This window comes from Phytophthora cinnamomi, assembly GCF_018691715.1.
Source record: "Phytophthora cinnamomi strain GKB4 chromosome Unknown Contig0, whole genome shotgun sequence".
NCBI lineage: Eukaryota > Oomycota > Peronosporomycetes > Peronosporales > Peronosporaceae > Phytophthora > Phytophthora cinnamomi.
In genome coordinates, this window is record NW_027150933.1 from 1,780,126 (window position 1) to 1,793,316 (window position 13,191).

Below are 13,191 nucleotides of genomic sequence, written 5' to 3' on the forward strand. Positions count from 1 at the left end.
CGGGTGGGACTTCGTGGTGAGCTTCCTACGGCGTTGCCGCCTCCGTTTGAGTCGTCCGTGGCACTTGGCGTTGCCGCGGGTTAGGCGATTCACTATCAGCTGCCCTACTCCTTGTCATAGTCATTAGGGTTAGGACAGATGGACCTTTCGGTGAGTGATCCGTAAAATACGGCGAAATAAAACGGAAAAGGAATTAAAAGCTCAAAAAGTGTTTTACAACTTAGTGTTGCTGCGGTTTCTGGCGAATAAGGCTGTTAAGCTTCGCAGCGAGGTTGTCTTGGCGCTCCAAAAGGTTCAGAAACGCCAGGTTAAGTTGGCGATCAACCTGGGCCTCGATGCTCTCGTCCTTGATCCAGAAAGTCTCTTTGCGAAACTTGCCCAAAACCCGCTTAGCCGTTTTGACCTGGCGGAGGAGATCCACTTGAAGTTTAGCGAAACTCTCCGCCTCGGCTGGCGAGAAGAAAAGACTGGTGTCAATCGCCGTAACAGGTGGAGGAACAGGAGTGGACGTCGATGATACTTTGACGTCACTCGCTTTCTGATGCTTCCTCTTACTGCTTTGGTTGTGACCCTTCTTGTAGCGGGCCATAGACCGACTCCAAAGATCGAAAAAGAGGCAAGGGACTACCACCGGGTAACCAAGGACTGTTATACTTCTACAAAGTTCCGCTTTCGCAGACACAATGCAGGCGCCCTGGTGCTAAACCGGCTTCTAGTGAAAGCCCAGCACACAGCGAAGGTTAGGTACAATCCGATCTAGGCGGAGGCAAAGCCCCTTCGTGGTATTTCCACCGGCCACACGGAGTGATAATGTACCCACTTCTTCGAAGTGTGCTCCTCAAAAGCTGCACGTTCGCAACCTAGAGCTTCCCCACGATGTGGCTGGCTCCAATAGTCACAGGTAAAACTCGCTTCCAACGATGTGGCCACGAGTAAACCTTTCTTGAACTTGAACCGAAGCTTGACACGGCAAGTGCTACTATGTCACACAAACCGATGCGAAGACCCGAAGCTTGAGGGCGCAGTGGCGGGCGCCCGTCGAACACTTGAGAGGAAGATTGGAAGTTGAAAAGTGATTGATTGAATCGTTAGTTTGGCGTCGGCTCATTGCCGCCGCACAACCAGTAGTTCTTGGCGACCTGGACACGCAAACAAGTATCCAGGTCCCATCCTAAAGTCTATCAATCTCAGATCCTGATTTTATCCTGATCTACCAATGAGAATCTACTAGTCCAAAGCGTAGCTTGATCCAAATATGCGACTCGCGTCCCATAATCAAAAGTTCGGCTCGAAAACTTGATTCTTGCACATCTCAAGGATTTTTAGCCAATGAGGTCGCATGAAACTCCATGTTTATGCGTTCCATAATCGTGATTATTCTTGACATTGACCAGTAGGATAGCATGTAACGAATATAAACCATGCAATGTTTTATTACGCTGTACAGCGTAAACCGAAAGGTATGCATTAGCAATTGACGTGGGAGTCCTCTGCCATCTCATTGGCAGACGGACGTCCACGTCACACCGGGCTGTCACCAGATGCTTCATGTATCCATCCAAACCCGTCAGAAAATGCACGTACAGTATTCCCCACCAGATCTGGAATGCGTCGTCTAATCTACATCGCAGAGATAGTACACTCATGCAATCAATATTTGCGCTTCCTGCAGAGTATGTACTGAGTGCACTTGCAACCTCCTCCACACTATGTTTTCGCGGTAGATAGCTGATGGCAGTTGCAGAATCAGCAGGGAAACCTGTACTAATTCCTTAAGGCAAGATTTGCCGCGTGAGATGAACTGAATTAGTGAGATCATTGCTGGAAAATGTCTCTCTTCGTATGTAGCGCAAACTCTGCTATGTCGATCCGTAACATTCTTCATTAAAAAGCAGTACATTAGCGTCTATGCGCAACGTGTGCAGATATTGTAACCTCGCAGTCTTTTTGGTCCCACCTTTACAGATTCAGCGGTGAAACCTGTAATGCTATGTGCATAATAGCACTAAGACATGACGTTAGTAGAGCTATTAGCTCTACTACATGTAATATCACTCCCCCCAAGATCTTGAAAGGTCACGGAAGTGGGGTGTCCTGGCCTCCCCCCTTCCTTGCGGATCTCTCATTTCCCGATTCTCTCCCCCCCCCCCCCCCGAACAACCCACGATGTGCGCAGTGCTTGATTACGACTGGGGCGACCTATCACAGACGTATCCATGTTGTGTATGCGGTGAACAAGTGCATACCACTGCCGCCGCTCTGGCTACGGCCTAGCTTTCCAAGAGGTAGCACCGCAATCCGTGTCTTTCGTACCACTACAAGTTATACTAAGATGATGAATATGGAGGTTCTGCAGCCAGGCATGCTCTAACAAGTACTTCAAACCTGATAGCAACTCACAGGAGCTTCCTCTATCCAGTAATGCAACGGGGTTACACGCACAAGTGGCTAGAAGCCACTTGTGATTTTAACAGATAAAATATCTGATAAAAGTTTTAGATACTTCCTCACTTTGGTGTAAGTCACACCAATGGATACATTGAAGTGGACCACCACAATGAGTGGTCCACACATACCCAAAGATCCTATTGGTAGAAAGCAGCATCTTTCTACCAATCAGAGTCATGCATATTAGCGGGGCTCTGACAGCCAGCCGCTGTCAACCCTTTCATAGATGATAAACAGTTTTTAGCAGATTTTAGAGGAAGATCAATTTACAAACAATACAGTTCTCATTTTACCTTAAACTAGCTACTTGGAATCCTATCTTACTTAAGTTATATTTGTGTATTCAAATATAATTAACCTAAGTAATTACGAAGTACTTACGCTTCCTCATACACGTTGCGCAACGTGTAAGCTAAAGTAGTGAGTCAAGTTAGACCCACTACACCTGGTAGCACTTTGTAGTCTGTCCAACGACCGACTGCTTGACGTTCGTACGAGGAGTACGAACGCGGAGCCGAGAACCACGTGAGCACGGAGGTGCCCATGGAGAGCTCCAGCACGCCGTGCAACGCATGTCGCACGCGCTGACTGTCCCCACCTGTCTGACCCAGAGTGGAAAGCCCTCCAGCGACTGTCAACAGTCATTGGAGAAGCGGCGACAGCTACGATGCTGCGTACGCTATCGCCGACGGAGCAACATGGTGTTGCTCTAGGGTTCATCATGAAGGAGCAGCGTGATGCTGCTTCCTCAGTGACGGCGTCGTCAGGGACGACACCGCGTGCTCAACCATTAAAGTTGAGCGTAAGCAATTACGTGGGAAGAGAGGGCGAGCCTCTCCTCCGGCGGCTTGTCGAGCTCCACACAGCCATAGCGGCTCGACGCATCGTCGACCCGCTGTCGGAGGTCGCGTTCACCATGTCCTGCCTTGGCGGACGCGCAAGGAGTTGGGCGTATGGACGCCGTCTCTCCGATCCTACGTGCTTCAGCACGTACGAAGTATTCAAATAGGAGCTCAGACAAGCGTTTGAGCCCACCGCAAAACGAGTTCCGGTCGAGGGCGGAGTTTCTCGACCTTCAGCAGGGTAAGCGTGACGTTCATGCTTACGCGCAGCGCGCACGATACTTGGTCTCAAATATCGTGACTAATCCAATTGACGAGGCGACTAAGGTGGTCACGTTCATGAAGGGACTTAGAGATGGGCCCGTGAAGACCCATCTCTTCCGAGAGTACTCGAGTACTCTCGAAGCTGCAATCACCCTTGCCATGCAAGAAGAGTTTAGCCTGCGGCAGCCTAAACTCCATGTAAACGTACCGAGGTCGCAACCGCGCCCGGTAGCGAGGACGGGAGGTCCGGAACCAATGGACCTCTCGTATGCAACGGCTGTTGGCTACTAGCAGCAGGGAGGCAATGTGCGATGCTTCCGTTGCGGAAGGATCGGTCACTTTGCACGGGAGTGCACAGCTCCCATGCCCCCTGGAGGTGGCCACAAAAAAACGCGAACATCCAGTAGGCGCGGGGCGCCCTACTGGTAATGCAGTCACGCGTGCCGACATCTGGCACGCGACACTGAGGACTGCAACCCCAGTGAGATTAGCTCTCACTGCAAGAAACAAAATGACAGGCCGATCCTAGTCATCTTGAAGGTAATGTCGAATAGAGCGAGCGACTCTCTTCGCGCTCTGATAGATTCGGGCGCGTCGTGCAATTTTGTTCGACTGCGGAGCCTGCCCAGTCTCGACTTCGAGGAGGTAGAGGTACCTCAAAGTCTACTGGAAGTTCGATTGGCAACAGGTGCCATCGTGACGACCGAGAAGCGCGTTGTGAACGTGCGCTTCTCGTACAAACAACGGGTGTTTGTCGAACACTTTATCATCCTGGACCTGGACGATAAGTTCGACGTGGTAATGGGCATGCCGTGGCTGGCACGGCATGATCCGGTAATAGACTGGAAGAAACGCACGAGCGTGCGCTTCGGTCGCGACTGCAGAACAGAGAACAATGGCCATGTTACCGCAGCACACGCACCAGCAGGTGCGCGCGGCTCACCAGTCGAGACAGCGCTTAATGCTGCTGTCCCGGAGTGCCCAAGACGTGCGCGAGGGCGCGCACAAGTGAGACCAACGTCGGCAATGCTGCCGACGTCAGAAGAAAAAGATGTGTCGGTTCCGGGAACCAATACCCACGTTCAAGCGTGTAAGGGACAGTCACTGACCCGAAGAGGTCAGGTCGACAACGACGCACCCTCGGTCATGAGGGGCTCCGCCAATGAATGGTGTCGAGGTGACAAAGGGGTCAACTCCGGGAGTTGACGCTGCAAACAGTGCGCACGGTTGCAAACGTACCGCACTGACGCAATTTGCATGTTGTCGTGCAGCCGAGCTGCTCGACGAAGCGCCATGCGGTCAAGCCGGGCTTGATATCGCGCACCCGGGCTGGGCCCGCCGGCGATCGATTGTCCACGGCCGGGCCTGGGCCACAAGAACGGAGCCGGGCTCCGCTCAACGAGACGACGGCGCATGCGAAGAACGCTGCGCAAGTCTCGGTCCGGGACCGAGTCGCTACAAGAACTGTCTGCTGAACAGACTGAGGCGGCGACGCCGGACGTCGAGACGCTAAGCGTCTTGACGCGCACCGATACTGGACTCCAGTATCGTGAAATGGAACTCGCTAATCCTCCGACGACGGCGTCGGAGTTGACTTCGCTTCCAGTCATGATCTGGAAGCGCTTCATGCGCGACTTGCACGATGGGTGCATCGAGCAGATCTGCGTCCTTTCGAACAGCGAAAGAACGGAAAGCGAGAGTGAGGCGCTGAGGCAGCTCTTCATGGGAAGTACCACTGAGAGTGAAAACACTCTGAGTGCGAAGGCGATGCGAGAGCGCTTCGAGGAACAAGACTGGGACTCGCTTAAGTCGAGTCCCTATTACGAATTGTTGAGGGAGTACAAAAACGTACTCCCGGAAGAGATTCCTGCGGAGCTTCCGCAGGATAAGGGTATACAGCACGAGATTGGTCTCGTGCCGGGCACGAAGTACTGTGTCACGCGGCAGTGGCCACTGCCGCGAGAGCAAGTAAAAGCAATCGACGACTTCTTTGAAAGTCGTCGCAAAGCAGGACAAGTGCGGGAATCAAAGTCCCCGCACAGTGCTCCGACGTTCTGTGTCAAAAAGCCACAGGACGGATGACGCATCAGTCATACCTACAACAAGCTGAACGATGCGACGGTACCGGCGCAGACGCCGATACCGCGAAAAGATGTTATCATCAATTCGATGGCTTGGAGCACCGTTTACAGTGGTCTCGACTTGCGAGATGGATTCTACCAAATCCTAATGCGTGAGAGGGATATCCCTCTCACTGCAGTGAGCACGCGAAGCGGCATGCTCTGGGAATGGCTAGTAATGCCACAGGGGCTTAAGAACGCCCCTGCGACTTTCAGCAGGTGCGTGACGCACTTGTTGCGTTCAGTGCGCGACTGCGCGACGAGCTACCTCGACAATGTGTTCATCCACAGCCGGGCTGTGGACGGGAAGACCGAGATTGAGATGCACCGGGCGCATCTCCGAAAGCTACTTGAGCTTATGCGAAAACATAAGCTCTACGCGAACCTGAAGAAGTGTATCTTCGGGGTGAGCGAGATACCCGTCCTCGGATGTCTCGTAGGGAAAAATGGCGTTCGCCCTGACCCGGAAAAGGTCAGAGTGATTAACGAATGGCCAACACCTTCAACTGGCAAGGAACTGAGGCAGTTCCTTGGCTTGACCACGTACTTGTGCAAGTACGTGGAGGATTATGCGGGCAAAATCCGCCCGCTGTCACAACTTCTTAAGAAAGAAGCTGTGTGGAAGTGGACAACCGATTGCCAAAAGGCATTCAATGCAGTCAAGCAGGGCTTGACTGAGGCGCCGATCTTGGCAGTGGCTGACCAAAATCGCCCATTTCACGTAGTGTGTGACGCATCCGATTTCGCGATCGGATGCGCGTTGATGCAGCACGATCACGACGGCCGTGATCGTGTCGTCTACTACCAATCGCGTCAGCTGAAGCCAGCTGAGCGCAACTATCCGGTACATGACAAGGAACTCCTTGCTATGAAATACGCACTCGCAAAGTTCCGAGTGTATTTGCTTGGAAGTAGACCGTTTGTGGTCTACACCGACCATGCATCACTGCGCACTGCAGTGAAGTCGCCACACATTTTACAAAGAATGGCGAGATGGCTCTCATTCTTTGCGGAGTATAACTTCCGGGTCGAATACAAACCCGGAAGATCGAATGTAGTGGCCGACGCGTTATCACGTCGGCCGGACTACGCAGAAGCTGCTGACTTCAATGCCATTGACGTCATGCAATCGAGCAAACCCACATCGTCTCCGTTGGACGATGTGAAGGTCGCGTACGCGCACGACGCGGACACGAAGCTCTTGCTGGCCTATGGCGCAGCGTCTTCTGACAAGTCCCGTCAGAAGCTGCCCAAGCACCTTCGAGCGCGTGCACTCCGCTTTCGAGTGCACGACGGAATACGGCTTTACAATGCAGTCGACGACAACGCGATCCGCGTTGTCGTGCAGAATGATCATGACCTGCGACTCAGGATCATGTACGAAAATCATGATGCCCCGACTGCGGGACATCTCAGACGTGAGAAGACATACGTCCTTCTCACGCGCGACTTCTACTGGCACCACCAGTACAAGTGGGTGCGCAAGTACATCCGTGCTTGCGAGGTATGCCAACGCGTAAAGCCTGCGCGAATGGCGCAGGCTCCTTTACAATCACTACCGACTCCGTCGGAGTGTTGGAAGTCCATGTCTTTGGACTTCATCTTGGGTCTTCCCCCGGACAGCGGAGGGAATACCGGTGTTGTGGTCTTCGTCGTCCGCTTCAGCAAGATGGTACATCTTGCTGCGGTGCCGGCAGAGGTGACCGCGAAGCAGACGGTCCGTCTGTTCGTCGACATGGTGTTCAAACACCATGGCATGCCGACCGACATCGTGTCGGACAAAGACCCGCGCTGCACAGCGCACCTGTCGCAAGAAGTGTTTACACTTCTTGGGAGCCAGCTTTCAATGTCGACTGCGGATCGTCCACAGGCGGACGGTCGAACCGAGCGCGTGAATCGCATGCTCGTCGATATTTTGAAGAGCTACGCTCACTCGTTCCAATACTGGAGCGAGCGGAATGACTTCAGCTCTGATGCAATCAACTTACTTACCAAAAGACAAGCCGTGATTCGGTTTGTCCAGGATGCAATAGCTACTTCGGTTGATCAACAAAACTGAACGCAGACAAGGCAGAGGCAACACAAATGAATTCAAAGTTAGTTCGTTGGTTTTGTTAGCTACTCAAAACCTGCCTAAACATGCAGTTTCGGATTTCGGAGCAAGCAAGCTTGCTCCGCGCTTCATCGGGCCGTTCACTGTGTTGGTACGGCACGGCAACGCTTACACACTAGAGATACCGTCTAGCATGCGCCTCCATCCGACCTTTTACGTCGGACGGCTGAAGCCATACCTGCAGCACGAGCCATCTAGCTTGGCTGACCCGAAGCCTCGGCAAGAGCCGAGGCAAAAGCGGAAGCCTTGGCCTCGGCGACGGGCAGCCTCTCCTCCAGCGCGCGGACGCGCTGGAGCAACTCCTTCACCCGGGTCCGCAACTCGACCTGGATATTCGAGGCGGTTTGGGAGACCGCCGCGACTTGGGCCTTCTGGTCCGCCAGCTCCTGCTTCAGGGCGGCGAACTCAGCGCCCTGCAGACGCTCCACGGCGGTCACCCGGTCGTGGAGAGACGCGTACTGATCAGCCCGGGGCTGATCATACCCGGGGCGTGTTCCCACCCCCGCCACCGCCGATCCGTGACGCCCGCGGCTCAACCCGCTGGATTGTTGAGCGGATTGTTGAGCGGATTGTTGACCATAGTATCCCGAAAACGAACCCTCAAGGGACTCGTTTTCGTATTCGTTGGAGAGGATTTCCCCCCCCATCAAGAGACATGGGAGCCGCGGAACGTCTTGCTGGAGGACGTTCCGGAAATGGTGAGGGCGTACGAGGAGCAGTACGCGCTGGTGCAGCGGAAGTAATACGAGCGCTGCGATCATCGCTAGCGCCCGAACCCTCACGTGCTAAGAATTTAGTACGGAGCTCTTTGAGACTCTCGGGCACACGGAATGACGTGTACCCGTTCAGGTCGCGGTCGCTCAAGCGGACCGCGCCTGGGAAAACGCTTCGGGCACTGATAGCCCTCGGGCACAGCGCACGGCACGTTAGCCTCCTCCGCAGCAACGCGGAGTTGCTCCAACTTCCACGCTTCGAGTACGTCTCGAAGCGATCACGCGCTTGCTTAATCCGATCACGGTAAGCACTCGGCTTCTTGTTGAAGTTCTCAACAAAAGCATTCCAACTTTGACAACGTGCCTGCCACTCGGGCACTTTGCTGCGAGAAGATGTCTTCTTGCTTTGGAACCATCGGAGATCATGGAAGAGTCCGATGTAATAATCGCGCGTGTGATGCGTCTCCGCATCAAAGTGCAACTCGGCAGCCACGGCTTCATCTTTGATGGTGCTGCATACGTATAACGGCACCTCATCCGGAGGCACCGAGTTCCCATACCGGTCCGAGATCTCGGACGCGGACGGCATCCACGGATCGCGCGCTGCGCCTGCAGCGCGCGGAGAGCCTTAAACTTTGGAATCACGCGCTGCAGCTGCAGCGCGCGGAGAACTGAGAGCCCCAGCGGAAGCGAGTGGGGTATCACTCTAAGTTCGCGAACGCTTCGAACTCGAAGCGTCCGATTCGTCCCCTTCACGCGGGCGAATAATCTTAACGTGGGGGTCGAGCGATTCGCTCGACACTGAGCCTCTGCGCTTTGAGGACGAGTCCTCCTCTCCCTCCATATCTTCATCGTCGTCGTCGAAGTCGACGACGTCGCCATACTTCGCCTTCTGGCGCTCAAAGTAGTCATCGATGGAGAGATGACTCTCCACCGACTTCGGATTCTTCTTTTCTTGAGGCGCGCTCATCGTTGAACGAGGGCGGGTTTCTTCTCCAAACGCGGAGAATTGACGAATGGTCAATTCAGAAGATTGACGTACGGAGACCCCGCACGTCTAACCTTAAGGGGGGGATGGTCTAACGGGGTTACACGCACAAGTGGCTAGAAGCCACTTGTGATTTTAACAGATAAAATATCTGTTAAAAGTTTTAGATACTTCCTCACTTTGGTGTAAGTCACACCAATGGATACATTGAAGTGGGCCACCACAATGAGTGGTCCACACCTACCCAAAGATCCTATTGGTAGAAAGCAGCATCGTTCTACCAATTAGAGGCGTGCATATTGGCGGGGATCTGACAACCAGCCGCTGCCAACCCCATTTATAGATGGTAAAACCGTTTTTAGCAGATTTTAGAGGAAGATCAATTTACAAACAATACAGTTCTCATTTTACCTTAAACTAGCTACTTGGAGTCTTGTCTAAGTTAACTTATATTTGTGTATTCAAATATAATTAACCCAAGTAATTACTACGTACTTACGCTTCCTCATACACGTTGCGCAACGTGTAAGCAAAAGTAGTGAGTCAAGTTAGAACCACTACACGCGGGGTCACCGTACGTCAATCTTGTGAATTGACCATTCGTCAATTCTCCGCGTTTGGAGAAGAAACCCGCCCTCGTTCAACGATGAGCGCGCCTCAAGAAAAGAAGAATCCGAAGTCGGTGGAGAGTCATCTCTCCATCGATGACTACTTTGAGCGCCAGAAGGCGAAGTATGGCGACGTCGTCGACTTCGACGACGACGATGAAGATATGGAGGGAGAGGAGGACTCGTCCTCAAAGCGCAGAGGCTCAGTGTCGAGCGAATCGCTCGACCCCCACGTTAAGATTATTCGCCCGCGTGAAGGGGACGAATCGGACGCTTCGAGTTCGAAGCGTTCGCGAACTGAGAGTGATACCCCACTCGCTTCCGCTGGGGCTCTCAGTTCTCCGCGCGCTGCAGCTGCAGTGCGTGATTCCAAAGTTTAAGGCTCTCCGCGCGCTGCAGGCGCAGCGCGCGATCCGTGGATGCCGTCCGCGTCCGAGATCTCGGACCGGTATGGGAACTCGGTGCCTCCGGATGAGGTGCCGTTATACGTATGCAGCACCATCAAAGATGAAGCCGTGGCTGCCGAGTTGCACTTTGATGCGGAGACGCATCACACGCGCGATTATTACATCGGACTCTTCCATGATCTCCGATGGTTCCAAAGCAAGAAGACATCTTCTCGCAGCAAAGTGCCCGAGTGGCAGGCACGTTGTCAAAGTTGGAATGCTTTTGTTGAGAACTTCAACAAGAAGCCGAGTGCTTACCGTGATCGGATTAAGCAGCGCGTGATCGCTTCGAGACGTACTCGAAGCGTGGAAGTTGGAGCAACTCCGCGTTGCTGCGGAGGAGGCTAACGTGCCGTGCGCTGTGCCCGAGGGCTATCAGTGCCCGAAGCGTTTTCCCAGGCGCGGTCCGCTTGAGCGACCGCGACCTGAACGGGTACACGTCATTCCGTGTGCCCGAGAGTCTCAAAGAGCTCCGTACTAAATTCTTAGCACGTGAGGGTTCGGGCGCTAGCGATGATCGCAGCGCTCGTATTACTTCCGCTGCACCAGCGCGTACTGCTCCTCGTACGCCCTCACCATTTCCGGAACGTCCTCCAGCAAGACGTTCCGCGGCTCCCATGTCTCTTGATGGGGGGGGAAATCCTCTCCAACGAATACGAAAACGAGTCCCTTGAGGGTTCGTTTTCGGGATACTATGGTCAACAATCCGCTCAACAATCCGCTCAACAATCCAGCGGGTTGAGCCGCGGGCGTCACGGATCGGCGGTGGCGGGGGTGGGAACACGCCCCGGGTATGATCAGCCCCGGGCTGATCAGTACGCGTCTCTCCACGACCGGGTGACCGCCGTGGAGCGTCTGCAGGGCGCTGAGTTCGCCGCCCTGAAGCAGGAGCTGGCGGACCAGAAGGCCCAAGTCGCGGCGGTCTCCCAAACCGCCTCGAATATCCAGGTCGAGTTGCGGACCCGGGTGAAGGAGTTGCTCCAGCGCGTCCGCGCGCTGGAGGAGAGGCTGCCCGTCGCCGAGGCCAAGGCTTCCGCTTTTGCCTCGGCTCTTGCCGAGGCTTCGGGTCAGCCAAGCTAGATGGCTCGTGCTGCAGGTATGGCTTCAGCCGTCCGACGTAAAAGGTCGGATGGAGGCGCATGCTAGACGGTATCTCTAGTGTGTAAGCGTTGCCGTGCCGTACCAACACAGTGAACGGCCCGATGAAGCGCGGAGCAAGCTTGCTTGCTCCGAAATCCGAAACTGCATGTTTAGGCAGGTTTTGAGTAGCTAACAAAACCAACGAACTAACTTTGAATTCATTTGTGTTGCCTCTGCCTTGTCTGCGTTCAGTTTTGTTGATCAACCGAAGTAGCTATTGCATCCTGGACAAACCGAATCACGGCTTGTCTTTTGGTAAGTAAGTTGATTGCATCAGAGCTGAAGTCATTCCGCTCGCTCCAGTATTGGAACGAGTGAGCGTAGCTCTTCAAAATATCGACGAGCATGCGATTCACGCGCTCGGTTCGACCGTCCGCCTGTGGACGATCCGCAGTCGACATTGAAAGCTGGCTCCCAAGAAGTGTAAACACTTCTTGCGACAGGTGCGCTGTGCAGCGCGGGTCTTTGTCCGACACGATGTCGGTCGGCATGCCATGGTGTTTGAACACCATGTCGACGAACAGACGGACCGTCTGCTTCGCGGTCACCTCTGCCGGCACCGCAGCAAGATGTACCATCTTGCTGAAGCGGACGACGAAGACCACAACACCGGTATTCCCTCCGCTGTCCGGGGGAAGACCCAAGATGAAGTCCAAAGACATGGACTTCCAACACTCCGACGGAGTCGGTAGTGATTGTAAAGGAGCCTGCGCCATTCGCGCAGGCTTTACGCGTTGGCATACCTCGCAAGCACGGATGTACTTGCGCACCCACTTGTACTGGTGGTGCCAGTAGAAGTCGCGCGTGAGAAGGACGTATGTCTTCTCACGTCTGAGATGTCCCGCAGTCGGGGCATCATGATTTTCGTACATGATCCTGAGTCGCAGGTCATGATCATTCTGCACGACAACGCGGATCGCGTTGTCGTCGACTGCATTGTAAAGCCGTATTCCGTCGTGCACTCGAAAGCGGAGTGCACGCGCTCGAAGGTGCTTGGGCAGCTTCTGACGGGACTTGTCAGAAGACGCTGCGCCATAGGCCAGCAAGAGCTTCGTGTCCGCGTCGTGCGCGTACGCGACCTTCACATCGTCCAACGGAGACGATGTGGGTTTGCTCGATTGCATGACGTCAATGGCATTGACGTCAGCAGCTTCTGCGTAGTCCGGCCGACGTGATAACGCGTCGGCCACTACATTCAATCTTCCGGGTTTGTATTCGACCCGGAAGTTATACTCCGCAAAGAATGAGAGCCATCTCGCCATTCTTTGTAAAATGTGTGGCGACTTCACTGCAGTGCGCAGTGATGCATGGTCGGTGTAGACCACAAACGGTCTACTTCCAAGCAAATACACTCGGAACTTTGCGAGTGCGTATTTCATAGCAAGGAGTTCCTTGTCATGTACCGGATAGTTGCGCTCAGCTGGCTTCAGCTGACGCGATTGGTAGTAGACGACACGATCACGGCCGTCGTGATCGTGCTGCATCAACGCGCATCCGATCGCGAAATCG